The sequence below is a fragment of the Sebastes fasciatus genome, chromosome 15, assembly GCF_043250625.1.
Source record: "Sebastes fasciatus isolate fSebFas1 chromosome 15, fSebFas1.pri, whole genome shotgun sequence".
Lineage (NCBI taxonomy): Eukaryota > Metazoa > Chordata > Actinopteri > Perciformes > Sebastidae > Sebastes > Sebastes fasciatus.
In genome coordinates, this window is record NC_133809.1 from 24650972 (window position 1) to 24678353 (window position 27382).

A 27382-nucleotide genomic window follows, 5' to 3' on the forward strand; every position below is an offset into this window, starting at 1 on the left:
AAATAATTATTAAGTAAATCAACAAATGCAAACAAGGCATGGTGATACAACTGGAGGAGTACAGTGTGAATCTGTTAATTACAAGGGGCATCACATTGCAAGAAATGCATCCCTTATTGCATTGTTTTTAACACAGCTGTTAATAATTATGTATGTATTAAGAATTGTGCTACTACATTATGACTTACCCTGCTTAACTATAGAGTACAGCATGACGTGTGTACAGAATACTGCTAGTCTGTGAGATTTTACAACAGCAAGTTAAACGAGTTTCATTCAGAGATTGTAACACCAGTTTGGTGGCTTACCTACATAAATGTCGGTAAAACCAAAAATCATTAAAAAACCCGAAATTGTTAACGTGAATATTCCATTCAGAATGATGATCAGAAATATCCAGGAGCTGAATATTTCCATGCTCATAATCATAATGTTCAATGTATTCTCATACAACCTTTTGTATGATATCATTAGAAACTGATTGATCATTTTACGGGCATTTTCCTACGAAAGTCCAACGTCAATTTCTGCTCCAGTCTTTTGAAAATAAACTTCTGTCTTCACAGGAAACAACACGGTTAGGTTTAGGTAACAAAACTATTAATACTGTATATATATATATATAATTTTTTTTTTGTGCATGTAAAAGGTCTGCAAAGTTTCAAAGCCCAAAGTCCTCGCCAAAGTGAGTTACTCTCCCCCACAGAAACTGCCTGAACTGCCTGCCTTGCTTGAAGTCCCGCCTTTTCTTCTGCAACGTGATGATGTCACCAGCTAATGCATTTGCATACCTGCCTAACAGCTAGTTTGGCACGCCCTGAAACGAAGCTAGTTAGAGCGGAGCTCAAACAGAGCGTTTCAGACAGAAGGTGAAAAGAGGTGCTGCAGTTTAGCCGTTATGAGAAAAGAAAAGCATTTTTGAACATTAAAGCATGTAAACATGTTCTAGTACAAACCCAAAGTACAAGTATGCACATGAAAATAAGCATAATGGGTCCTCTTTAATACCAGGAGAAAAAGTAAAATCCAGTGATCAGATGTCATCATCTGGATATCCCGATACAGATCGCATATTCATTCCAGGTCTAAACTGGTCCCTCTCTCTCTTTTTCTCTTAAACGACCTTCGATTAGAAAACCTCAAATAAAAGACTTGAGTTTGATTAATATGTTTCCTTTTGTTATTTCACCAGAATTGATAACAGAACAGTTTTTACTTGACAAACTGACTGAGATATATGGCTGCTTGCTTTCTATCTCCCCTTCCTTCATTTTTCATCTTCCCTGCCTCTCCACTTTTGCTCCCTCTCCCGCTCTCTCTCTCGTTCAACATTGCTCGCACACTTTTGAATAATTAAGATGCAATAAATCCCACTGTCACATCAGTTTTTCAGACTCCATCTTCTGCCTGTATATGTGTGTGTGTCTGGACTTTATATCCTCATAGTGACTTTATATCATCATAGTGACTGTGAGTCTACACAGAAAGAGCAGAGCCAGATCTCATGTGTATGTTTGCATGCGAGAGAGAGAGAAACAGCCAGATGCTCCGTAGGGGCACTTTGGCATTGAAAAAAAGCCTACTTTATTGATTGTCACCCTTTTCAGAAATGCCATGCTCTTATGCCAAACAAAAAATCCACGACCGCAACTTCCTCCACTATTGTTAGAAATGTTACCACAATCCTTTGCAGAGGCGCGGGAAAGAGCAGCGGAAAATAGCTGCCGGATGAAAGCGCAGAAATCCGCTCAAAAACGCTTCAATCCAGCTTTTCTTTGGCTGTTGCAGGTGATTTTGTTTGGCCTTCACATTCTTTACACTTGAACACATTCCCAGGGCACACCTGAGCACACACACACATACAGAATACACACACACACACACACACACACACACTCGGAGTCTGAGCTCATACGCTTGTACATAAATGCCCGGGCTTTTGAGGGAAAAAAAACGGTCAAACCCCATAACTGCTAATGCAACTAATCTTCATTTCACGCAAACACACATATACACTCATGGTGTCTGTGCTGGGAAGATAACCCAGAAAGGATTAGCTATAACATGTTGAGCAGAAGGAAAAAAAAATACACCTTGGCTGTGAGTGCGAGCGAGAAAGCGAGGGAAATATTTGTGAGAGGAACAGAGGTGTTTGTAGGCCAGCAGCACTTTCACACACCACCGCTACAGGAGTACACAAAAGCTACTTGTATTGTCTCTTTCAAGAATATATGCACAATATGTGCCTCAAACATATCACAAAATAAATAAGTTCTAATTCTCACACCTTTCTCTGTGTGTGTGTGTGTAATTCTGCTTTCACAGAAACCCTGAAATCTAGTTAGCATTGTTGGATGTCAGTCAGCCACAACAGTGAACAATAGCAATGAGCATTTTTCGCATTACATTTCAATCATGCACCACATTTTCAAAATGTTACATGGGTTGTTTGGTTGGCAGGACTCGTAAAAAGCAATTCCCAGTGTAAATGAATAGCAGATGAAGCCAAGAAAAGAATAGGAAAAGTTCAGCCAAAACACAATCTGAGGGTTTTACTTGTTTTTTCTGCCAGAAAAGTTTTGCTGGAGTCCAGATAGAAAGCTGGTCATTATTCAATATTTTTTTTTTCTGTTAAGAGGGGGAAGTGGTTGCATATAATTTGATGGATATTTAAGAATCTCATTTGTTGAAGACAGTTTATCATTGTCCTACTGAATACAATGAACATCCAGTTTCCTAATTATCACGTTACAGCAGGGTTTCTCAACCTTAAAGGTGCAGTGTGTATAGGTTCTGGCGGCATCTAGCGGTGAGGTTGCAGATTGCAACCAATTGAAACTTGTCCCGTGTGCCAAGCGTGTAGGAGAACCATTATGCGAAAACATGAAAACGCGAATGGCTAGAGCCAGTGTTTGGTGTGTCCATTCTGGGCTACAGTAAAAACATGGCGGCTGGCTCCACGAAGAGGAAAGTTCTAAGGTAAGAAAACACAATGATTCTTATTTTCAGGTGATTACACACTAAAGAAAACATACTTATTAATATTATATTCCATTTATGACAATAGATTGATCCATTTTTGCGTTTTCATGTTTTTGCGTATTTGTGTTCTGCAACCTCACCACTAGATGTCGCTAAACCCTACACACTGCTCCTTTAAGGGGGATGATTTCTGAAATGGATATATTTGTCTGATGTATATTATTAATGCCAAAAAGTTCAAAAACTGTGCTGAAACTCATGGTGCGATGATGCCTTGGAAGCAGTAATTTTCATATCTTTATGGCTTCACGGCTGGGTCATGAAGCCATGAAGGTTTATTTGACCGAGGCTGGTTTATTTGACAGCGACAGTAAAGAGATGGCAGAAAACGAGAGAAGAGAGAAAGGAGGAATGACATGCAACAGAGGTCCCCAACTTCACGCACACTGCATACATTAATCCCGAAGGGCCACCAGGGGACCCCGGGTCACATCCAATTTAAAATACTTCACAGAGTCCAAGACTAGACTGACACACATTCACCCTGATGTTGCAGATAACTATGATGATTCCTCCCAAATCCTGTGCGATTTTTTTACTAAATAAACAACTAAATACAGTTTGTCCATACCCTGTTTAATGACATATTAAGCAATTTCTGAGTTGGTGCACCAATCAGCAGGATGATATCATCCAAAAACCTTCCAAAACCGTTACAAATCACCATTATGAAAATAAAACAATGTCTGATCAGGTTTGGTTAGGTTTGGGCAACCAAATGACTTGGTTGGGGAAAGATTATGGCCATGGTTAAAAGAAACCAACATTGACTGTCGGATGGAAAGGGGAAACAAACAGCTTACTAACGTGTTAAAGTCCAACGTTTTTTGTTGTAAGACTACTTACTCCTTTACTCGAAGGAACAGGAGTCTTAATTCCTAGCCGCTAAGGGCTTTGCCACTTGAAAGTGAACATACAGTATGTTGTTTTCAGGCTGCTGTTCTTTGAATTAAAGTCTTAAACTAGGTTTTACCCCAAGCAAGCAAGGTTTCTAAGGTTGTTTTTTGGGGATGATGGAGTGATGGTTGAATGGGTGGTGGATGAGGAATGTCCAAGGTTCATTTATTTTCATTCTACAACAGGGTTGCACGACAAAATGCAAATTGTAGTCCCTTTATGCCACACAACAAAAAAACTAAACATTTCTTCATGGTAGAGTATGGATGTTGAGTTAAGGAATCTTACAGCCTGAGCAGAGAAATAAGTAGTCTGTTGGTATGCCAGACGGCAGTAGGGTGAAAAGGCTTTTGCTGGGATGGATATTGTCTTTTAGTATCCTTTGGGTTCTGTGCAGGCACCTCACCTCACCGATATCACTAATGCTTGGTAGATGAATACAAAGGATGTTCTTCGAGGTTTCACCTGATGCAGAGCCATCCAGTCCTGGGCCGTGAACAAAGAATGCCAATTTGTAATGAATGTAAATAATTAGGGCTGTCAATCGATTCAAAATATTTAATCGCGATTCATCGCGTGATTGTCAGCAGTAAATGATTGTCGCAAATTAATCGCAAATTGATCGCACATTTTTTATCTATTCAAAATGTACCTCAAATGAAGATTTGTCAAGTGTTTAATACTCTTATCAACATGGGAGTGGGCAAATATGCTTGCTTTATGCAAATGTATGCATATATTTATTATTGGAAATCAATTAACAACACAAAACAACAGCAAATATTGTCCAGAAACCCTCACAGGTACTGCATTTAGCATAAAAAATATGCTCAAATCATAACATGGCAAATTCAAGCCCAACAAGCAACAACAGCTGTCAGTGTGTCAGAGACAATGACTTGCCCCAAACTGTAAGTGATTATCATAAAATGGGCATGTCTGTTAAGGGGAGACTCGTGGGTACCCATTGAACCCATTTTCAGGTCAAGGGACCCCTTTGAAAATGGCCATGCCAGTTATTCTTCGCCAAAATTTAGCACAACTTTGGAGCGTTATTTTGCCTCCTTCACGAAACTAGTTGGATGGTTGATACCAATGGATCATACTAAAAAATCTAACTTAACTTAAAAAATATGAAGTTTATAAAAATGTAAAAAGAAACCAATCTGTAATGTGACTGGTGTATTACAGAAGATCACTGAGCTGCTGCTGATCAGGATTATTAATCTATCTGTCTCTATAACACTCCTTTTCTAATCTGGTTGGGACCAACATTGAGAATGTACAATGTTAAAAAGGAACATTGCGCAAAAAAAAATGTAATGCTTTTCAGAAAATAAACGCCACTAAATCAAATTAATTTAAATTAAACTCCATGACCCCATTATAGAGGCCATAGTTGTGAGAGTATAGTTGCAGTTATTTTTTCATGAACCTGTATATGGCTAAGAGCTACTAATTCAAGATCATGTTGAGGCAATATGAAAAATGTATAACAGTACATATTGTGAATTATGTATGTGACTTGGGAGGTGGAAGCAGCACAAGTGTTGACAGACTTTATCAGGCCTCTTCTGCTTTCCCTGCTGTCTCTGGGTGTCTACACTGTGTGCAAACACAGACGTGAAGAAGATAATTCATCTCTTAAGCCGTGAAATATCCTAGAGGCATCTTCACAGACCTGCAGAAGTGCTGTCACACTTAAACTCTCTCTCTCACTCACACAGATTTCAGGCCCTTGAGGTACCAGTGGAAGGTATTTAAATCCTCCCAAACACATCAGAAAGGAAATGGGGAAAAAATGGAGCACTTCAAAAACTTTTTTTTGCTTTAAGTGTGTACGTATGTATATATATTTACATTTTTTTGGTATCTGTTTGTGCTGTGTGTATATAAAAATGTAAATCTGTAGTAGATCCAGTATGAGCTGACCAAAGAAATTACCTTCACTTAAACCCCTAAGAACTTTTGCTACTTGCTGAATCGGTGCGTGTCTATGCATTTGTGTGTATTTGTATATTTGCATGTCAGTTTCGGTGCCTCTGCTGAGAGCAAAATAAACTATTGAGCTTTACTATAGCATCAACCAATACTGTTTTGGGTCCCTGCATTTGCTGGTAGAAATTAATTGGTGCAATAAGTCAACAATAGCCAAAATATATACATTTGTTTTTAACAATGCAGACATAACTGTGACCAGCCCAACTGTTCAAGTTCATGTTTCTAATGAGCTAATTTCTCCATAGCGGATGCACTGGAATAAACAGACTCACACAGTAAGACGGTGAGGTGTTTTATTTAAGCCATGGTGCAGCCAGGAGGGTAGTGAATAAAAAACAGGACACAATGAAAAGGGGGATGGTAAAGTGGAAGAGTCAGTTAAGGCTTTAGTGTGCTTTACAGAAAGTGCTTGTCAGATTGACAAACAGTGAAAAAAAAGACGCAATTTTCAACAATCAATTCCTACTGAAATGTATCCATTGCAACATTTTATTTTAATTAAAACTAGGGTTGCAAAACTGACCCATAAAAGCGAACCATTCACTGCAAAAACCACGGCCCGGTTTGCACATGTGAGCCGCAGTTTTACGGTTTTACCAGGTTAATAGTAACTGTTCAATGACAACACATTCTCACTCCCAACTAGTCAAATACAGCCGCTCGGTCAGTTACCCTCCACATCGGAGACCGACGCAAGGAGTACCCCTCAGTATATGCTTGTAACATGCAGTGTCCTCTAAAATTAAACTTCCATTTTCACAGGATGTTAGGTTTAGGCAACACAACCACTTAAGTAGGGTTAGGAAACGGTCATGGTTGACGTTAGCTTCACTAATTAGCGACTTAATTGACTAGTGACTCACGGGAGTGACGATACCGACGAGTCACATGACTAAAGACTGGCGTGACTGACTAAATAAGTCAACGTTACTGTTAGTTTCACATGGGACATGACCACCGGTCTCCTGGTTCACGCTATTAATACTACGTCAGTTGCTCTGACCGTCGAATAACAGGTGGGTTTGTATTGGAGTTAGTTGAAAGCCTGGTTCATCACAAATAATCTCTAAAGGGTGCCTCCATGTGTCGGTTTCCGGTATTTGACGAGTTGGGAATGAGAACGGGTTGCCAATGAGCTGTCAGAATACCAATGGTGAGTCACGTAACGTTACTGTAGGCAGAACTGGAGAGAGGGAAACACATGAATGGAAGCTAAGAGGCAAGAATACAGCATGGAGATGCATGTGGAGGTGAAAATGTAACGTTTGAGAATGCACCATCATCTTTTAAGTCAGGTGTGTGGGAACATTTTGGATTCAGCTTTGACTACAATAGCGAAGAAGCGAAGGTCTTAATAAAAAAGAGACTGTCTGTAAGCATTGCTTGATACATGTCAAGTATGCTAACGGTAATACATCTAATATGCATCTACGCCAGCATCCCCCAAACATATCCCCGGCCAGAACAAGGAAAGAGTGGGACTCGATAGGGATGAAACGACAAACTCTTCTTCCTGTAGCCTTTAACAAGACCTTTCAGACAAATACAAAGAAATAACAACAGCTATTGGGTTGTTCATAGCTAAAGATTTACAGCCATTTTCAGTTGTTAGTGATGCATGATTTCGGCATTTGGTGAAAAAGTTGAACCGCAATATACTGCGCCCTCCCGCAAGCACTTTACTAACAAAGTAATCCCTGAGCTCTATGAACACTTGTGTGAGGAAATTGAGAACCAACTGGCCAAAACCTCCTACACAGCTCTCACCAGCGAGAGTTACCTGGGCAGATCTCGCCTTGCAGCAGAGAATATCATAAAACTTACCTTTTTCCGTGGTTACTGAATGTTTTACAGAGCTAAAGGTTTGTATCTTACCTGTGTCAGAGGACAGGTGTGTGCGGGGAGCAGGACTGTAGACTCGAGCAGCGTAATCCTCAAAGGTGGTCGGCTCCTGGTGGTGCTGTATACGATGGATTCAAGGTATCGGGCTCTCTCCTCATAGCTGAGGTCAAAGGTCAGTCAGAACCTGACAGTGGAAGAATAGACATATGACAATAACTAAACACACAAGTAAAGTCACTGCAGGCTGAATTTATGTTTTTGCTTTTGAAATAATATTTGTTGATTTCACATATCAAAACTGTGCTGAATGCGGGATTGGGAGCATTTCTATGGCCTCCACATGGCTCTCAACATAGCCTGCGGCTCGCAGTTAACGGTGCTAGCAGCGTTTACAGTGAAAACAACGGCAAAAGAGCTGACAGAGCAAACAGTGTTAACCTGGGGGTAACCGGAGGGTGGGTGCTACGCTTCTACAACAGCGCTGTTGTTCGGGACGCCGTTATGAGCGGTAACCACCATATGAGAGCAGTACAGGGCATAGTCAGTGAGCTAGCCAGTGGGGCACGCTCACATGCACAAACATGCACTAAAAGCATGCGCGGCCAGCTCGGTTATGTAGACAAAGCATTGAGAATCTCGGATTACAACACAAACAGATGGAGAGTGACTTCATTCTCTGCTCAGGTAGACATTACTCTTCAATATCTCTTACATAGCAAATAGTTGTTTACTGCTATATTAATGCTCTGGACATCGTATAGAGAACTTTTAATATCTCGTGAAGAAGAGCTGTTGCTCAGTGTGGTCGACCGTACTTTCTAGAAGGCTGCAAAACCTCCTAAAAGATAGCAGAGGAACGTGTGGAAGTGGTGGAAAGGATAAAGTCCTTGACCATGTTTTGCGGATCTAGCATTGATAAAGTGAAAAATGTGCCGAATGGAGGGCAGGGACGCCTGAATGATATTTCCTGCTGTGCTCATTATGAGGTGATGCAGGCCCTGTACCAAACAGTGATGCAGTAAGTCAGTACACTCGACTGTGGCTCTGAAGCATGTAGACTGGATGGCAGATGGGGGTCTAATGGCCCATCAATTTCTGTAAGGCAGTTTGCCACGCCCACCTCAACACTTTATCATACTTCAAACGGAGAGGGAACAAGAAGGCCAAGTGCAAAAATAATTATGATAGATCTCAATGTCGGTGTCAACTGCAGATGAGGTTGAAAATATGTATTCATGAACATTTAACATAATGGCCTTATAATTAGCAGCCGGCTAGTCGTCCAAAGGAAGTGCCATCTTGATCCAGTGGGAGTGGACAGACTGCAGGACCGGTGGAGAAACAAGCCATTTTGCATGTATAAAACATACATTGAAAATGTTTTTTATTCAATATCTAATAATAATACTGTAGAAAAACAGAATCGTGTAAAATGTATTAATTTAATTTAACCGAAAAACTTATGTTTGCAGTGCTATGCCGTCTATCTCAGCCGAGAACGGCGAAATGTCATGGAGACGAGCCAAGCCACAGCCCCCTTACAGTGCCACACTAGTCCCAACTTTTAACCACGAACGCAGCAGTTTGTGAAGTTTGTTCAGCTTGTACAAATACAACAGTTTGCACCAAGATAAAAAAAAATATATATATCTGAAATTGAAACTGGCAAAAAGTGACACTGTGGCAGGGTCAGCAAATTCTACTCAACTGGCTGCCAGTGGGGTGTGTCACTGGCTTCAATGTGAAAGCAGCTTTCAGTGGTATAGCTCAAAATGCCTACTTTTTCTTCAGTATTTCTCTCTTTGTGCTCTATAAAACATAATTTGTTAATACAGTACATGCATGTAATTGATCTATTAACAGAAACAAAATTGGATTCACTAACACATTTTGGGATTTTCTTCACTAGTTTGAAAAAATAAGAATGACTCTTAGATTAAAAGGCAAATTTGCTTGCTCTATGTAAATGTATGTATATATTTATTATTATAAATCAATGACAAATATTGTCCAGAAACCCTCACAAGTACTGCATTTAGCATAAAAAAATATATACTCAAATCATAACATGGCAAACTGCAGCCCAACAGGCAACAACAGCTGTCAGTGTGTCAGTGTGCTGACTTGACTATGACTTGCCCCAAACTGCATGTGATTTTCATAAAGTGGGCAAACTTTCTTACATTAGTGCAAGTGGTGCGGGTGTAAAAGACTGCATATGTTGGGTGAATAAAGTATAGTAGCATGTTTTTGTCAGTGTACATGTGTGCACACTCTCAAACTAGAACTCTGCATGAACTTAGACTCAATCCAAGCTAACGGTAGTACCAGCGGCGGTGAGAGGCACAGTGTGAGTGAGGCAGCTAATAGCATTGGGGCTGATACAGCCTGCATAATTGCCTGTCGCTAACATCACTATTATCTCAATTCTCTCAGGACCACTTAACTCAACACAGCAGCCGTCCTTCCAGCTTTCACGTGGTCCAGTCTCAGTAGGTATGTTTTATTACACTGTCTCTCTGCTGCGGTTAATGCACTGTCTGCAATATAAAGTACACTTTCTACTCCTGATGGAGTTTGTTAGTCACTGGCGTCAGTGTGCACTGATGGACCAAGTGATCTGAGACTTTCAACAAAACCTTTGGAAAGTTGACTTCGTTGGTATACAATAATTGTCCGTCCACAGCAACATGAAGTCTCTTTCAGTCAAATTTAAAACAAGTCTTTTGTTGGTTTGGAATTTTATCTGGAATGTTAGCCTTCAAACTCTAGTTTTGTTCAAACTGGAAAGTAAACTTGTACTAAACCTTTTCATTAGGGCTGTCAATCGCCCAATCAATATATAATTGCGATTGCAAGTTTTTCCTCACCAAAATTTAGCGCTGGCATTAGCGTTATTTAACCTCCTTTGCGACAAGCTAGTATGGCCAATCCTTATGTTTTTTAGTTTCATACGATGCCAGTATCTTCACTCTAGCTTTAAAACTGAGCCCACTACAAGCTCCGAAAGATCAATTGCATTAATGCGTTAAAGAAATTAGTGGCGTTAAAATGATTTTGCCTTTACACGTTATTATCGTATTAACATTTACAGCCCTACTTTTCATCCAAGCTTAAAGTAACATTTCATCTAATTGCTTAAGTAGTTATCCAGATCTGTATGTGGCAGAGCAGCACAGCTGTCTTCCTCCCAACTAACTTTCCACTGCTGCCCCTGAGGGATCCCCAAGTGAGCTCCCTGTCCTGGCTCTGTCCCCTAATTTGGCCTCTGTGGTCCTTTGGAACGACCTTATCACGCAGAGAGAGGACAGCCATTCTGTGAGGAAGGAACATTTCTACTGTTTGTTTCAGTGATCTCAGTGGGTCACAACCCTAATGTCATAGCCAAGGTGATGGTTAGACCAAAGAAAAAGAGCTTTACTTTGTAGCTTAATGCCTATGTCACTGCAGCCACAGCGCTTAACTGGTGCTGTGTGTAATGAAAATCTCCCTTGCGCTCTTGTTGGTGAATAAGATATTACATACCTGAACTCTTTTAATTAAGGCAGCTCCCTTGAGTGCTTCACCAGCAGAAGTTTACATTAGGGCAAAAGAGTTGCATCATCTGCAAACAACAGAGGTTGTGCCCTGATATAACAGAACTGAATAGAGCAACATCTTATTGACTATAAATATCATACATTTTGGATTTTGCTCAAGATGGTAAATACAGCGTCTTGCGCGTGTATTTGCATGTGTGCGCACGAGCATGCGCTTGTGTTTGGGGCGAGGGCCCAAGAAAAAATTTGTACCGGGGCAACAAGTATGTTGCGCTGCTGGTTCCGTCAACAAAATATATGAAAGAAAAATTTATTTTTGCCGTTAGCCAGTTCCTAGTGCTATTTAGCAACATAAATACGTCAACGAGTGCTTGAGAAACACTTCAATGGCGACTCAGCGACAATGTAGCTGGCCACGCTTGGCCGTTTTATAGCTTTGTTACTTGTAGTGTGAAAATAGCATAACAGCATCTGAAGCACCTTTGCCCACACCTTTCCGAAGGCGGAATCGTGGGGGCGCTTCTTCAACACAACTTCCCAATAGACAATCTTACAATTACGCCCACTTCACGCGGCCACAATTTGACCTTAACAACTCACATAACTTCAGTGACCATCACGTGACATCTACGTATGAATGACCCAAAGAATTCTGCCAACCCGTTCTCACTCCCAACTCGTCAAATACCGCCGTTTGGTAAGGGCCCATCACCGTCGTTATTCAACGATCGGAGCAAGTGACATAGTATTAATAGCACGAGAGTCCGTTCTGTCAATCACGACCGTTTCCTAACCCTGCCTAAGTTGTTGTGTTGCCTAAACCTAACTTCTTATGAAAACGGAAGTTTATTTTGAAAGGACACTGTGCATGTAACAAGCATATATTGACACACCGTCCCTGGTCCGTCCAAAAGTAATGCTAGAGCCTTTAAGGTACCACGTGCGTCGGTCTCCGATGCCGAGTTGGGAGGGAGAATGTGTTGGATCTGCAAGAGCAAAACAGCACATATGACCCAAATGACTAAAAGTCTTTACAGATATAATAAAGGATGTTATTTATCAGTAACAGTGACAGCTGCTCCATCTAGCTGATCTTTTCAACCACACAAATCCTGCCTGAATACTCTCTGGAAACCCCTTGAAGGCTTTTTCCATTAAATTTAATTTTTATCCAAAGTCAAAAATTTGATATTGCTTCCATAAAAGCATTTCTCTGAATAAGCTATTCACAGAGAGTGTAGAGCTATTGCTCTCTCTCTTTCATTGGTCCATGTATCTCCCTGTGTGCACAGAAGAAAGCTTGATGGGACTTCACCAGGCAAAGAGACCAGTAATTGTTTATCGATCTATATCAATAAGCACAAAGCTCATCTGTGAACAACAACTTATTCCAATAAAGCCAAACAAAGAAAGCGGCAACGGGGGTGTTGATGGCTCCATCAGTAATGCTGTGTGCATTACATACACACACAAACATAAACCGAGATCTTATTGGCAATGTTTATGCAGCTTTCACTCATTCTTTGTACACACTTTAATATTAATGGATAAAAACATGCACAAAGGGACTGAGAAATGTAGGAAAAGAGAATTAAATAGTGACTACTCATCAAAAACAAAATTTTAATGGCTAATGGAGAATAAATATTAAAACTGCCTATGATGTTTTCTTTTTCCTGGATATAACTTTCCTGGCAAATATGTCACTACAGTAGCTCTGAGGTTGCATTCAAAGCGGCAGACATCCACCCCGCTGAAGAGTTCTTGAGCTGGATGCTAAACCCCCACAAGCTCAAGTGCCACTGCTCTGCAGCTCAGTCTGATCCGTGGCCTCGAGTTGAGGAGCTTTTGCTCCCTGTCTGATGTAAGGTCTGAGTGTTTACTCCTTGTATTTTTATTCTATCTGTTCTGTTTGTATTTTTTTACTTTTTACTAGCAGTGTGGACGTGTTGTTGTGAGGCTGTGATGAAATGCCAGTGAAACAGCCAACATACCTGCAAATATGTTAAGTACATACAAAACCACTAGTGTGATTCCTGTCAGGTTCACACTGGCATTCAACACCGGTAAAAGGAGGAGGCAGTTGCCATGGTAACGCCGAGTGACATCATCGGCAATAACTGCTGAATGAAAAAAGTAGAAAACGCATTATTGTGTGTATAGGTGGATGTGTGTCTCTGGGTGTCAGTTAGAGGTTTTTATGAGTTCTGCAGATGAGAGGGAATGTGTGAGTTGCATGCACTAGAGATGGAGTGTGTGTGTGTGTGTGTGTGTGTGTAGACATGTGTCTTGTTTGCATTGGTCATCTGTCATCAACATTAAACATTTAAAACTGTTGGTGTAATTTTTTGTCATTTTCTGTGCAATAAGAACACCGTTCTTGCTTTCAGTATCATTTGTATGCCATGTAGTCTGTATTGACTGCAATGTATGGATGGTCCAACAAATACAAGGCTTTCAACCAGGAGATCACTGTTCGTGTTAAAACACAGTAGTTATAAGCCCAACAAAGTATTTCATTCCTAAACCTCACTATAGTTGTTTTGTTGCCTAAACCTAGAGTGACACCAAGAGTAGCATTGGTGGTTTTAATACCAAAAATAAAGTGAAGCCAAGGGGCGTGTCAAAGCGGCGGTATGTGATGAGTTGGGATGAGAACACATTGAAATATGCTACCCTCAGAGCTAGTGATGTGATAAAAAGTGAGAAATACAGCAAACACAGGACATTCAACCTGAAGACTGGTGCTCAAGACCGGTGTTCGTGACCCAAGCTGTTGTTGAGTTATTTTGAAGTTTGTGTTTTCCATACTACTGTTACATTGTTACCGTACATATTTTACTTTTACTTTATGTTTTTCCTAAACTAAGTATGTGGCCGTTACCGTGTTATTGTTGTGGCATAAAAATGGCATGCATAAATGCTAAAAGACGTTGTCATGGCACGCGGAATGTCCTTGTAATGTGCTATTCATCAACATTCATTCTCATTCCAACCCGTTACACATACTGCTGCTTTGCCACACCCTTTGGTGTCATGCTATTTTTGGCATGAAAAACGCTATAGTAACCCTTGGCCCTCACTTTAGGATTAGGCAACTAAACCATATAATTACGTTTAGGAAAGAAATACATGGTTGGATTTTAAACTACTACATTTGTACAGTGAAAATTAAACTGAACGTTGTGAACACGAGACAGGAACGAACAGCTGATTGCAACGTGAAAGTGAAACTTAACGCATGGGACACGAACAGCGGTCTCCTGGATGAAAGTGTTGTGTTTGTTGGACCCATCCACCTCCCCTGCCGCCCGCCAGGTGTGTCTCTTTTCTCTCTTTAAACTACATCACCACAGTCACTTTTGGCACACTTTCTTGGAGCTTTTACTGTTGCCGTGGATGGGCTTACATTGTAGTTAATGGAACGCTCGGTGTATTTCATACCAGCGCTAAAGGGTGCCTTGTGCGATCGTAATGAACGCCAATGGCCATGACAAAGCTTCGGTATCTGATGCCTTCGGACTGAAGGCTGTATTTATATGCCGTCCCATGAGATAATTTACCACAATTCAAATTTTTTAATCACATAACCCTTTCAATTGTGATGCAACAACATTCCTAAGAAAAGTAGAAACCTAACATACTGAATCAGTGAGTTTTGAAATGAAACTTGAGGCAGCTTGAAAGCGAGCAAGTACTTTATCACACACAAAAAAACTTGATAGTCTAGTCTAACGGGTAGCATCTGGGAATAGATTTACTATTGCCAGTAGACATAGGGTTACAGTTTCAAAAGAAAGAAAAAGATTGCCTGGCCTGAGAAAACAGGGAGAGTATTGACACACAGACTTCAAACATGCCAACCTGCACACACACGCCAGGAGGTATGCTGGCACGAAGTTAACGTCACTGCTGCCATTTTGCCCTGAAGCAAAAACACTGACAAACGACAAACTCTCAAAATGTTTTGTCTGTGACTGACCCTGGAAATACAGATGGGACACAGACATAAGCAGAGAGACTGCAAATACAGAGGTGTTCACTGGTATGATTGAGCTCTGGGGGATTCAAAAGTGATAATATTGCTGTGATGATTTTCAAGTCCAGAACACATTTCCCTAAATCACATCAGTCGGATGTTAGGAGAATGAGCAGCTATTTCTTGTTGTTCTTCATAAACAATGTATTAAGTACTCATCTGTCTCCATCAGTCTCTCATGCAGGCTCATTTTCATACACCGTTCATAGCTATACCTACGAAAAGTAAATGCACTGTAATTCGTATATATCCTCCAAAATCATTTCAAATTAAATCCATGTTATCATGAAGCAGGAAGTATAAAGAGCAACGAACGCCACATAGGGTGGAGGTCGGAGTGGGTTGGTGGGTCCAAAAACACCAGACTTTCGCCCAGCAGACTGCTGTTCGTACCCTGTGTGAAACTAGAAGTCAAAGTTGATTTATTTGTTATGTAACTTCCATACTTAAGTAACGCCACTTCCATAGTTATTTTAAGCCAAACCACGATAGTTTCCTAAACCTAACCAAGTGTTTTCCAGTGAATACAAACATTTATTTTGAGAAGACTGTATGCTTGTAACAAGCGGAATTTGACACATGTTGCTGGACATTCGTAGGAAAACTTACTAAAGATAGAAATGGGCGATACCAAACTATTTTTAATTCGATACAATACCAATACTTTTTGTTACAATTTTATTGATACAGATATTGATAATTTGTTAAATGTGTAGGTGTTTTTTTCAAATTAATGGTCATTTTTAGAAAAAAAAGATAATTACACTCAGAGGCAAATCACATGACACATATTGTCCATTAATAACAAATGTATTACAAAAGCAAATAAGTACAATTAAATAAATATGTTTGTGCCAGTAAGTGTAAAAGAATGGTCCAGTACTTTACAGAAATGCTATGATTAAATAATAGGCCTCCTTATAACTTTCAGAGTGTGTTGTTTTTAAATGTTTGAAGAGGTTACTCATGTTTCTGCGTGACACTTGTCACAAATCGTGCATCTTGCTGTATTTTTATCGACAGGTGACAAGTAGCACCACACCATGCTACGTTTCCTTTCTACCATCTATGGCAGTGTGCGACTGAGCGCCGCTGTGCGCTAGGTTCTGATGCCTGTGGTTTCCACAGTCATGTGACACGGGCTAGTTAAATATGTCAGGGCTGTTTTGGCACAAACATTATACAAAAGTAAAACATTTTAAGTGATGCAGCCACCCATGTTTGTATTTATCTAATTTCATTATTGTTATTTTTTAAAGTTATTAATTCCAAATGAGTAGTTTGTGAGTATTGAAATATCGATATCACAGTATCAATCCGCCCATCCCTTACTAAAAATGTGACATTACTTTTCGTAAGATACCATACGAACCATAGTATGAACCGTTTTTAGTTTTGTGATTATCTTTTCTGCCAGTTAGCTGACAAACCCCTTTACTCTTAATGGTGATTTCAATATACACGTGTTGTCCCTCACAAGCCACAACTCGTGAGTTTCTACATTCAGTTCACCTACTGCAGTCTGCAAATGGCCGAACCATGTAAAAGGCCATACTCTCGACTTAATCCTGTCTTTCAGTTTGCTCCTGTGGAACCTATCTTGACAAATTGTACGGTATCTGTCTGACTACTTTGCCATATCGCTTTTGACAAAACAGAACCCCACTCTGCTCAGAGACCTCAGCTCTGGAAACATCACCCAATCATGAGCATAGACGACCTTGTCTAGCTTTCTAACTGTCTGGCCACTCTGTTGGCCCCGTCAAAGATAGAAAACCAAAAACCTCAGCTTTACTCTGTCTAAAAGAATATATAACACAGAGGATGTGCAGGAAATCAGAGCAGAAAAGAAAACCAAGACAAGCCTCTGATGAACTTGTAAAAAGAAATTTTCTTTGAAGCTGCTCGTCGATATTTTAATATCAACGATGAGTCAGTTGTCCATGTGCATATGCATAGTGATGAACCCACAGATAATTATCCATTCCATAGTTAATGCATAAACACGGAAATGGTATCAATCTTAGCATCTAACTTTTAGTAAGAAAGTATTTTCCTTTAAAACATGCAGTGGTTGAGCTGCAAAACACAAAGATCCCACAGTCCTAAGCAGCTACACAGCCTTTTGAACCTACAGACATTTGCAGCATCACAGCAGGATTTTAATTAAGATGGTAGAAATTGGCCTCATACTGTACAGCCTGCAACCTGCTCACTCATATTCGATGCCTGTTTGCTGTTAATGAAGCCAGCTATTGATGTTCTCCTCTTCCTCTGGACATGCACACGAGGGAAAATATGCTCAAACTTCTAGTAGATGTCTTGTTTCTTACAGAGGCCATGGGTGCATTCAGAGATTTCAATTTGCCATCTGTGATCTCTGCCGATTCTCATATGTAATTATCATTTCTGATGCACGAGGAAATGGAATTTGTCAAATAAATCACTTTGGATACAGAGTGTAGTCAATGAGCCATGTTTTGAGCGTTTTTTAAAGACAGCAGTGTTTCTCCGAGGCAGTACTGAGTGATTCGTCAGGGAACTGGTAGAACTGTGATTGGGTTTCAAAAATATCAAACAGTTTTTAATGAAAATTAACATTACTATGATAAAACACAAGAAAAATAATGTTAAGTGATGGACACACAAACAGCACTATAAGTGAGAGCAATATTTCTCCACGTCATGTAATGGATGGATAACCACACAGGCCTACCGGGCAAAGGCCTAGTGGCCCGAGAGATGGGGCCACTGGGCCAGAATTTGTCCTCTCAGGTTTTCTGTAGGTTCTGTGTTGGATACTGACATTATGCAATATGGACATTCTGACACTAGGGAATGGGGCTGCTGAGCAGGAGGCTTTCAGGCATCTGTGTGCAGGGAGAAACCATCTTATGAGCTCTCCATGCGTCTGGTCTATTACTATCCCAAATATCTTCGGGTGGGCACACATATTTGCTCAATCTTTCCCTATATTTGTCTTCCTTCCCAAACTGAACAAGTATGCCTCAGTTCTGCCAGCAGCAACAACAACCGTTAAGATTTCCAGCTTTGCAACTTTTCACCTTTGCAAGATGACCTTGCCCCAAAGGTCAGCATCTGAAGCTGACTTGACCCTGAAGGGTCAGGGTTTCCGCTAGTGTATTGCAAGCCTGAGGGCCTAAGCATCAGGGAATTATGTATTTTTAAGATTTTTTTTTTTTTTTAAACTAAAATGTGTTATACAAGTTGCAAACTCCTTTAAGGAATACCTTGTTAACATTAGCGAGTGTGCAGTCGAGAGAGAGAGAGAGAGAGAGAGAGAGAGAGAGAGAGAGAGAGAGAGAGAGAGAATGTGTGTGTGTAAGTGAGTATGAATTCAGTAGTAACGTTATAGCTGTGAACGTAGCAGTGCAGTGTGTGTACATTTTAGGCTGTCGTTGAATAAATGCTAACAACTCCTCAAGACCCAAACCAAGTTTAAGACATCGAAGTTTGTTTCTTCTTCGCTCCATTCTTTGCCTAATATCATTCAAAATTGTCTACTGGTTTCTAGTTTCCAGTCAACTGGATGGAGAGGACAGATCCAAATGTATGGACCCAGGCAACTCCACTCTTAAAACCTGGGCAAAATCAATATGTTGGCATGGCTATGCATCAGTGTCAACAGCAGATAAGTTGGTCTCTAGTGATTGGCTAGGGAAAAATTGAAACACTTATCAACACTGGAAAAAATGTCCATCTTTACTCATTTTGTTATCTACGTGCCAATATCAGGAAACAAGGACACAAATTGCCAATCAACCTCTAACACCAAGGTAATGAATAATATATATTTTTTAAAAATCCCAGAAATGTCTTGATGTGCAACGGTTTCCTCTCAGTTGACATTTCCACATGTATTTTCATTTTTTATTGCTATATTAAGTGACTTGTAAAAATGTAATTTTTGCGTACACACACAAACGTGAACCACAAGCTGAACAACTTCACCCAGTGCCCTCCGGTACTGTTAGCCATCAGAGGTCCATTTCTTTTGTGTTGCTATTACAACCCTATCAGAACTACATGTGACCTCTGTAGTAATTAGGTGTATCTGAGTGAGAAAGAAAGAGATGGATAGGAAAAGAGAAAGAGAGAGTATTACCTTGATTGCATGCAACACTGACCCAAATGTATTGCCAAAGGCTGCAATTAAACCTTGTCACCCTTTTCAGTGCAATAAAGTAAATTCTGTGTGCAATCACATTGCTTTCCTGTGTCCCCTAGTGCATATAATCACTGTTGAATCCCAACGAACTCTTGCAATGCTCTATATAATTACTCATTATTAACATTGATTCATCAAGTCAAGTCTTCATTAACATTTACGCCGAACATCATATTTTGGGTGCTTCTGATCTAGAAAAGCAACTTAAATGATGTGGCTGATTACACCGTCGTGATGATTCAACATCACAAGGAAAATGGCAAGATCCTCTGTTAAATTGTGAGCACAGTAAATACAGGGAAAGATGAAACACACTGGCCACAGTATGAATATCAAAGGCTGCTAATGTGCACAAAAACATCCCCCCAAAAAAAGAAGATAGGCTACTGGTGTTTATTACCCAAAATGCTCTCTGAATAGAGAACATGTGCATATTCACAATAATCCAAATACAGGCAATGAATCATTCAAGGGGGTTTGGGTGTTTCAGACCCGTAAAATCAGAAACAACTTCATCAAGATCCACACTTCTGACACCTGGTTCCACAGATTTTATCAGGATATACTGTAAGTTCATCTGCCATCACTGGGGACACCCAGGCGTGATGACACATGACCCCACTATGGCCCACCTACAGTAAGTAGTGCTCCTTCCAGTCCACTCGCTGCGCATTGCTACTTCACCTTAATGCACTGACCCGAGACCAGCTACACCTGGCGCATATTGTTCCATCAACACATTCCATCCAACCATCTATTTTCTAACCTGCTCATCCTGTAAAGGGCCGTGGGAGACTGGAGCTGTCTGTCACACATATAGACAGCTATTCACTCTTACATTTACACCAGCAAAAGATTTCATTAAAAGATTTTTTCACGTTGATACTTTTGCAGATTTGCAAACAATTTCATTGTAAAGTGAAACACAAATAAATGAAACAGATGATGACAAGTTGATAGTTAATTAAACTTAATAGTTATTTTACTGTTAACAAACAATTAAATAATAATGTTTACTAATTATTAGTAATGCTATAATTTATGTTATGTTAACAGTCAATTGTTGCGCACATTATATAGTACATATTTGGGTATTTGTTAATGATTTAGATATCATATATAAATTGTGCATAAAACAAAAAAAAAATTACATAGCTAGATATGTGTTGTATATGTATGTATTGTATTTAACACGTTGTTAATGGTTAATAATTGGTTTGTAAACCGTCTACAAACATTATTTGGATCTCTATCATAAAGTTGCAACTGATGATTATAAAAGCTTTTTAAATGGTTAATAAATACTTTGTAATACTTTGTCAATAGTTAATAATTGTTTTTTGTCCAATTATCTGTATAATTTTTATAGGTGTTTTACAAGTGGTTTCTTAAGGTTTACAAATAATTTGGTAATCACTAACAAATACTTTATATAGTATATAAAATGTTATGTGTGAAACAATAAACTGTTAATAAAAAGTTCACTAATGTAATCAGAATGTAATTGCTATCGTCTTATATCAGCTATGATACATTATAGTATTTATAGACTAATTATTTTATATAACACAAACTGATAAAATAGAGAAATTATACCATTATCAATAATCAGTAAACATTATTAATTATCATTTCATTGTTCGTTAACAGTAAAATATCAATATACCATTTATAAATAATGGTTATTATAAAGTTTCACCATAAATGGTATTGTTTTATTTATTATATCTGTAGCTATTCTATGCATGTATAATGAATATATATGCTTGTTTTGTATTAATTTTGTTGTAAAGGAATCTTGGTTCATGCAAAAAAATTAAGAATTAAATAAAGCAAAAATACATCAAAGCTACTTCAAAGACAATAGTGGTACATATTGTAATGCTACTGGTTGTTAGTGTCATTGTATCATACTAAACTCTCTTTGAACAGTGTCCATGCTGACCAGCTGCCAAAATCCACATGAGAGAAGCTCTGAGATGATAAAAATGTTGATTTGCTCATTTGGGTCACCTTAAATTATTACTGTGCAATCACAGCAATAAACTTAACTTAATGGGCAGCAGACAAGTGGAGCGGCTAATGCATTGCAGCATTTTTTTTGCCCTAATTTAACCTCTGAGGCTACTTACAAGTGAAGGTTGTTGGTGCTGTAAGCAACCTTAAAGAAATACCTGCACCACACAGGGCTGAAAAAGGCACTGACAACTTTGTCTTTTCAGGTAGTATTTCTGGTTAATATTGTCCTAAAGAGATGCTAGTGCTGAACATCAGGTTAAAAAAAAGGAAATTAATGATTTTAAGTAAGGTTAGTTCATTAACAACACCAACATGTTCTCACTCCGAACTCATCACAGACACTTGGTCAGGACCCCACTGGGTATAATGCACTGGGTACCTCTTTGGCATAATTTTTCAATGTGCAGGGTAGTCCGATAGATTTTAACACATGGTTAACGTTGTGAATTCAATAAAAACTACTTGGTTAGATTTAGGAAAAGATCGTGGTTTGAGTTAAAATAAGTGCTTATAACGTAACTTAAGTTACGCATGTAAGTTAAGTACATTACATAAGCTAACTTACGTTCGTAAGTTAACAATTAGGTCTCTCAACTAACTTTTTTCACAATCCTCCTGGAACCGTCCCGAAATACACCCTAAGCCGTCCCAAAATTAAAATGTTTTTTCTACATTATTGTTAGATAATCGCTCAAAGTAACCTTTAACATAAATAACAATCAAAAGTGATTCGTTTATTTTTGTTCATAAATTTATAATTTATCATTTTTATTCTAAAAAGTAATTTTATTGGTTTGTTATTTATAATTTGCAAATTTCTTTTGATTTTGATGTTAACAAGGCAGCTAAGTTATATTAAAATATTTTTTGATGTGAAAAAAGTAGCATTTGGTCAAAAAAACATGATTTTGCACAGGCAAAAAGGTGGCATCGGCCCTTCTAGCTGGTGCATCTTAAAGTTGGAGGATATACTGGACAAGATGCTCGTCACGGGGAGAGGCTCAGCATGTTGCAACGGACAAAATACGATGGAGAGATCTAACTGCTGCCTTATTACCCAAAGGGCAAAATTAAGGTTGTAACTGCATTAGTAACAGCATTTGAGCAGTTGTGGAGTTTTGACTCCTTGTTATGTTATCATCAGCTCACTCACTGTAAATGCAAACGTCGGTTGCCGACTCGTTAGAGAACGTTTACTGTAACGTTACCATTAACATCAAACAGTCTAACGTCAATACTAGCAATTTTATCTCATTGACTTGGGTTGAATAATTCCCCGTTGCCGCTGCAACTGTCGTGACGTCAGAGGCCGAAGGGTATGTGCTATGTGTGTGTGTGTGTATGTGCGGGATGTATCGGGCACTGACAGTGTGTGTGTGTTTGTGTTTATGCTGTCAAGCAGGCTTAATAATAACTGTGCACTACACAAAACATGCAGTCATTTACATCGCCATTCATTCTTTCAACTCTCGTCCCACAATGAATTTTCATCCTCCCAGATCCTATTTTTTTTCAGTCCTGAGACGTCTTTAAGCTCGAGCCCTGTTAGAGGGGTACGTGGAGTGTCATAGTTTTACGCGTAGGGCCACTCACAAGGCTTCAGTGTTTGGCGAGTTGGGAGTGAGAAAGCGCTGACAATACAGCGGTTTACTGAACATAGCATTTGTATTTTCTGTTATACTACCATTATGAAAAGTGCACTTTGTCATTTGCTAGTCCGACTGCATTTGTGCATTTCAGATGTCAGATTAACCATTGTGCTGAGCTGCATATTGGTAAAGAGAACTATACAGTGTTTAATATAGTGCATGTAACCAATTGTAAGAGCTGTAATCCTCTTTTGAAAAAAAAAAAATGCATAGTTGCCATATCATAATAGTTTGTATATTCTGACACAGACCAGTGGGACTTCAACAAGTGGATATTAATCAGAACCGAGGAGACGCCCAAATGCGATGTAAGGCCTTGGGTGCCAGACATTAGAGACTGCTGAGTTAGTTTGAACATCGATAATCCATCGCCCTTGATTGTGAGTCTAAATATACTGTGCATATCCTCACTGGAAATATCAAAAAGTCATACATTTCATTATATATGGCAGGGTTACCAAAAAGACACACACAAATTCTAACACAGATCAATAGAATGACTGCTCCATACCATATTACCATAATACAGATCATGACAATGCAATTACCTGACGATATCCCCATCATTAAAATATGACTAGCTATCATCTTTACAGCAGCGGAGACAGGCGATGACAACCCCCCGCTGTGCCACATAATGAGATTTTGTCCTTGTAAAGCGTCACATGTTTCCGAGAGCCCAGTGTGTTGCAGGATGAAAGTTTGACGCCCACGTAGCAAAGAGGACACCTTATGTTTTAAAGCATCATTTCCCAGCCTGCGGGTCAAGGGCACGATGGCGGGGGTGCTCCGAGAGATGACACAGGGGACATCAGAAAACACAAATCCCGCCGGAGACACCAATTACTCACAGCGAGTTAAGGTGAACAAAAGCTGATGCCCTTAAATCCTGATTTGGCAGCCTTTTATTGTGTACAGGTGTAGGAACATATATGTGTGCATCAGCTGTTCTCCTCCTAAGCCAACATCTGCTGCACGGTAATTGCTGTCTGGAGGTGTATAACGTTTGTGTATGTGTATGTGTGAGGCGGAGAGACAGAGATAGAGAGACTGGTTTGGAGAACACACTGTGGATGAAATTGGATTTCTTTCATTTTGTGCAGACAGAGGAGAATTTAAGCATCTGTGTAAAGTATTGTGGTGTATGTAAAGCGATATCAAATGTCTACGTACCCTTTGAAATTTTTCTTCCTTTATTGCCTCCAGGCCTAAAAATGAAAAGCCAGTAAATCACACTCAATTTCACTTTCATTGGGATATACTGTAGTAACAAGCAAAAGCAAGAGGAAAACAAACGATTATTCAGTTCTGGCTTTGTATTGGAAATAGAAAAACACCTTTTTCGGATCATGGTACTTACTGCTTTGAACACGCTATACTGTATAACCTAGAACACTTGAAAATACGCTAGAAGGATTCCATAGATCTTTTTTGTCTTCAAGCCAGCAAGGCCAACACACATGTGAATCAGGTTGAGATGCTTACAGTTTCTTTACCCTGATGCTATCAAGCTTAATCACAACATGGTAGTATCGCACGGGAATATCATGTGATTTAGAAATTTGGCATCTGTGTTTCATGTGGCACACACAGTCTGTGTTCCTCTTACAATTACAGTGGTAACCGCTTATAGTGATCACGGTTACAGTGATCAACCACTTATATGAATTAAAACCTTGGGACAGAATGACTCCTACACAAATGCTGTTTAAAGGTCCCATATCGTGCTCATTTTCAGGTTCATACTTGTATTTTGTGTTTCTACTAGAACATGTTTACATGATTTAATATGAAAAAAAACGTTATTTTCCTCATACTTTCTGCCTGATTATACCTGTATTTACCCTCTGTCTGAAACGCTCCATTTCAGTGCTTTTCAACGGAATTGCGTTGCTAGGCAACAGTTTGGGTCCATGTTTACTTCCTGTCAGCTGATATCATTCACATACAGTACACTGCAACAGGAAATAAACTGGGACACATTTAGAATGTTTATGTTTAAAACCGTGTAATAATCTATATATTGTATATTTGTGACATCACAAATGGACATAAATCCTAACGGCGTGTTTCAAACGCACAATTTCTGAATACGGGCTGTGTGTATTGCTCCGTATATTGATCGTTTTAAAAGTTTAACAGTATTAATATAGCACTTAAACCTGCTTAATAATATAAAATAGATGAAAATATCACTTTTTTACAATATGGGACCTTTAAATAATTTGCTTATAGTGATCAAGTAGTCCGTTCACAGTGTTCATTTGGGGTATTTTCATTCATATACATATGGAAAAATATTTTAAAACTACTTTAGATTAATGTGGAATTTTTGTTTTTCACCTTACTCCCTTGATACTTTGCCTCGCAGACCATCTGCTTTGCTGCATTGAAACTGAAATCATGATGGTAAAAGGAAAGTAATTTTCTTTGAAAAGCACCAGTGATTGAAGCTGCCCTCGTCAAGTGGATTGGTAATGCCTGGTCACGTAAAGCCCCCAAAGTCTTCAACCGGCTCTGCGGCACACATGTCAGACCGGCGTCCGCCTCCCCCATGCTGGTACAGGTTAAGCGAGGAGCCCCAGCAAAGGGGCGCCATCCTGCATGCACGCTTGCACTGCAGAGCCGGCCAAAAACGGCCCCCTCGGTGAGGGAAAAGGCAGAAGAATTGGCAGCGAGCCAGTAAATAGCGAAGCGGTCTGTTTCATTACTTTGCATTTGTTTAATAAATATACAAATGTCAATTAGATGGTAATCTGCATGAGAAATGATGCACAACAACAAAGATACTGTTATAATAATCATCTGCTTATAGTGATCAATTTGACCCGTACAGACGTGATCACTATAAGCGGTTTCCACTGTATTGACAAAATCCAAAAGATAATATCCATGCTGAAATAGTAGCCTCCAGATGTTTGTATTAAGCCTGTGAAAGATGAAACACTTTTCCATAACTCTGCCATGCTTCCCATCTCATAAACTCTTATTAATGCCTTCAAAATTTCAGTGATACATCTCTTCTGAATATCTTTCTTTGCTCAGCAGCTAGCTAGATACGTATATTGCACCTGCTTTGGATGTTATCAGCAGATTGAATGGGCGTTATCAGCATTTTTCAGCCTCATAGATATGGGTTAAAGTGGCAACAAATGTTAACGACATATTTTACAGTAGTTTTGTTACTTAATGTATGTTGTACTTATTTTAACCCAGACCATGACCTTTCCTAAACCTAAGCAAGTAGTTTTGTTGGCTAAACCTAAAGTTGTTTTGTTTAAATACACAACGTTAAGTCTCACTTTCACAACAATAGGTTCAGCTTGGCCCATAGATATAAATATGTATGTTTTTTTATCCATGGTTTGGCCCATTTGAAGCATTAGAATGGTAGTGATAACCCCAGTTATTACATGGCTTTGTTGAGGACTCGATTCTGATTGGTCAATCACAGCATTCTGCGGTCTGTTATTTCTTTATAGCAGACCGTTGCTATGTCTAACAGACCGTTGCTATGGCCGCAGTTCTGATGTCGGACATTGGCGGACCGTTTTTGTGTGAAATTATTGATTTCTTAAGTAAGTATCTGTGTAATAAGTGGGATAATGTACAGCGAGCGGGTCATTATTGGGAAATAAACTCCTTCAGGGCAATGCAAGACCCTCCGCTTCGCGTCGGGATGCAGCATCATCCTGTTGGGGTTTATTTCACAATAATGACCCGCTCGCTGTACATCATCCCTTACATAATGCACATTTGAAATGGGTGCATATTTCATGAATTTGCGTGAATAGAGCTTTGTTTGTCAGTTTTCTGATATGATATTACTTAACCCTCTTTTCCAATTAGGCTATGGATGACTGTAGCCTATTTTTTTTTATTATTGTCAGTGGATAAGAGCTCAAAGTGGTTAAATTGTACCAAAAATCCATTTCTTGGCAACCACCACCAATGGAGTTCATTATCTTTCACAACATCTGCTGTGATCAGAAAAAGTGCCTTTTTAATTATTCCTCAAGCTAAACTGAAATCTGTCAACAGAGTCTTATATCAATGGTTGCACAATAAATGGAAACATACAGATAAATGCACATGATACACAGCAGCTGGCCTACAGTATCGTGTAGGCCGACATAAAGTAGCAAGGTAGTGTGCAGGAAAAATG

At 39.4% G+C, this 27382-nt stretch overlaps 2 long non-coding RNA genes across 4 annotated transcripts in view; both read right to left on the reverse strand.

Moving 5' to 3' along the window:
* Positions 1-27382, reverse strand: part of LOC141783918 (uncharacterized) — a 408748-nt gene that overhangs the window by 243101 nt on the left and 138265 nt on the right. For 2 of the 3 annotated variants that reach the window (XR_012597379.1, XR_012597377.1), the window contains exon 3: positions 7816-7966. This is a non-coding gene — a long non-coding RNA (uncharacterized LOC141783918). Of the gene's footprint in view, positions 1-4099; positions 4426-7815; positions 7967-27382 lie in introns of those variants that run through there. The other variant, XR_012597378.1, reaches the window with a different exon arrangement.
* LOC141783919 (uncharacterized) lies at positions 24121-25087 on the reverse strand. The gene is made up of 3 exons (XR_012597380.1): positions 24578-25087; positions 24391-24425; positions 24121-24284 (listed from the first exon to the last, which is right to left on the reverse strand). It is a non-coding gene; the product is annotated as an uncharacterized LOC141783919 (long non-coding RNA).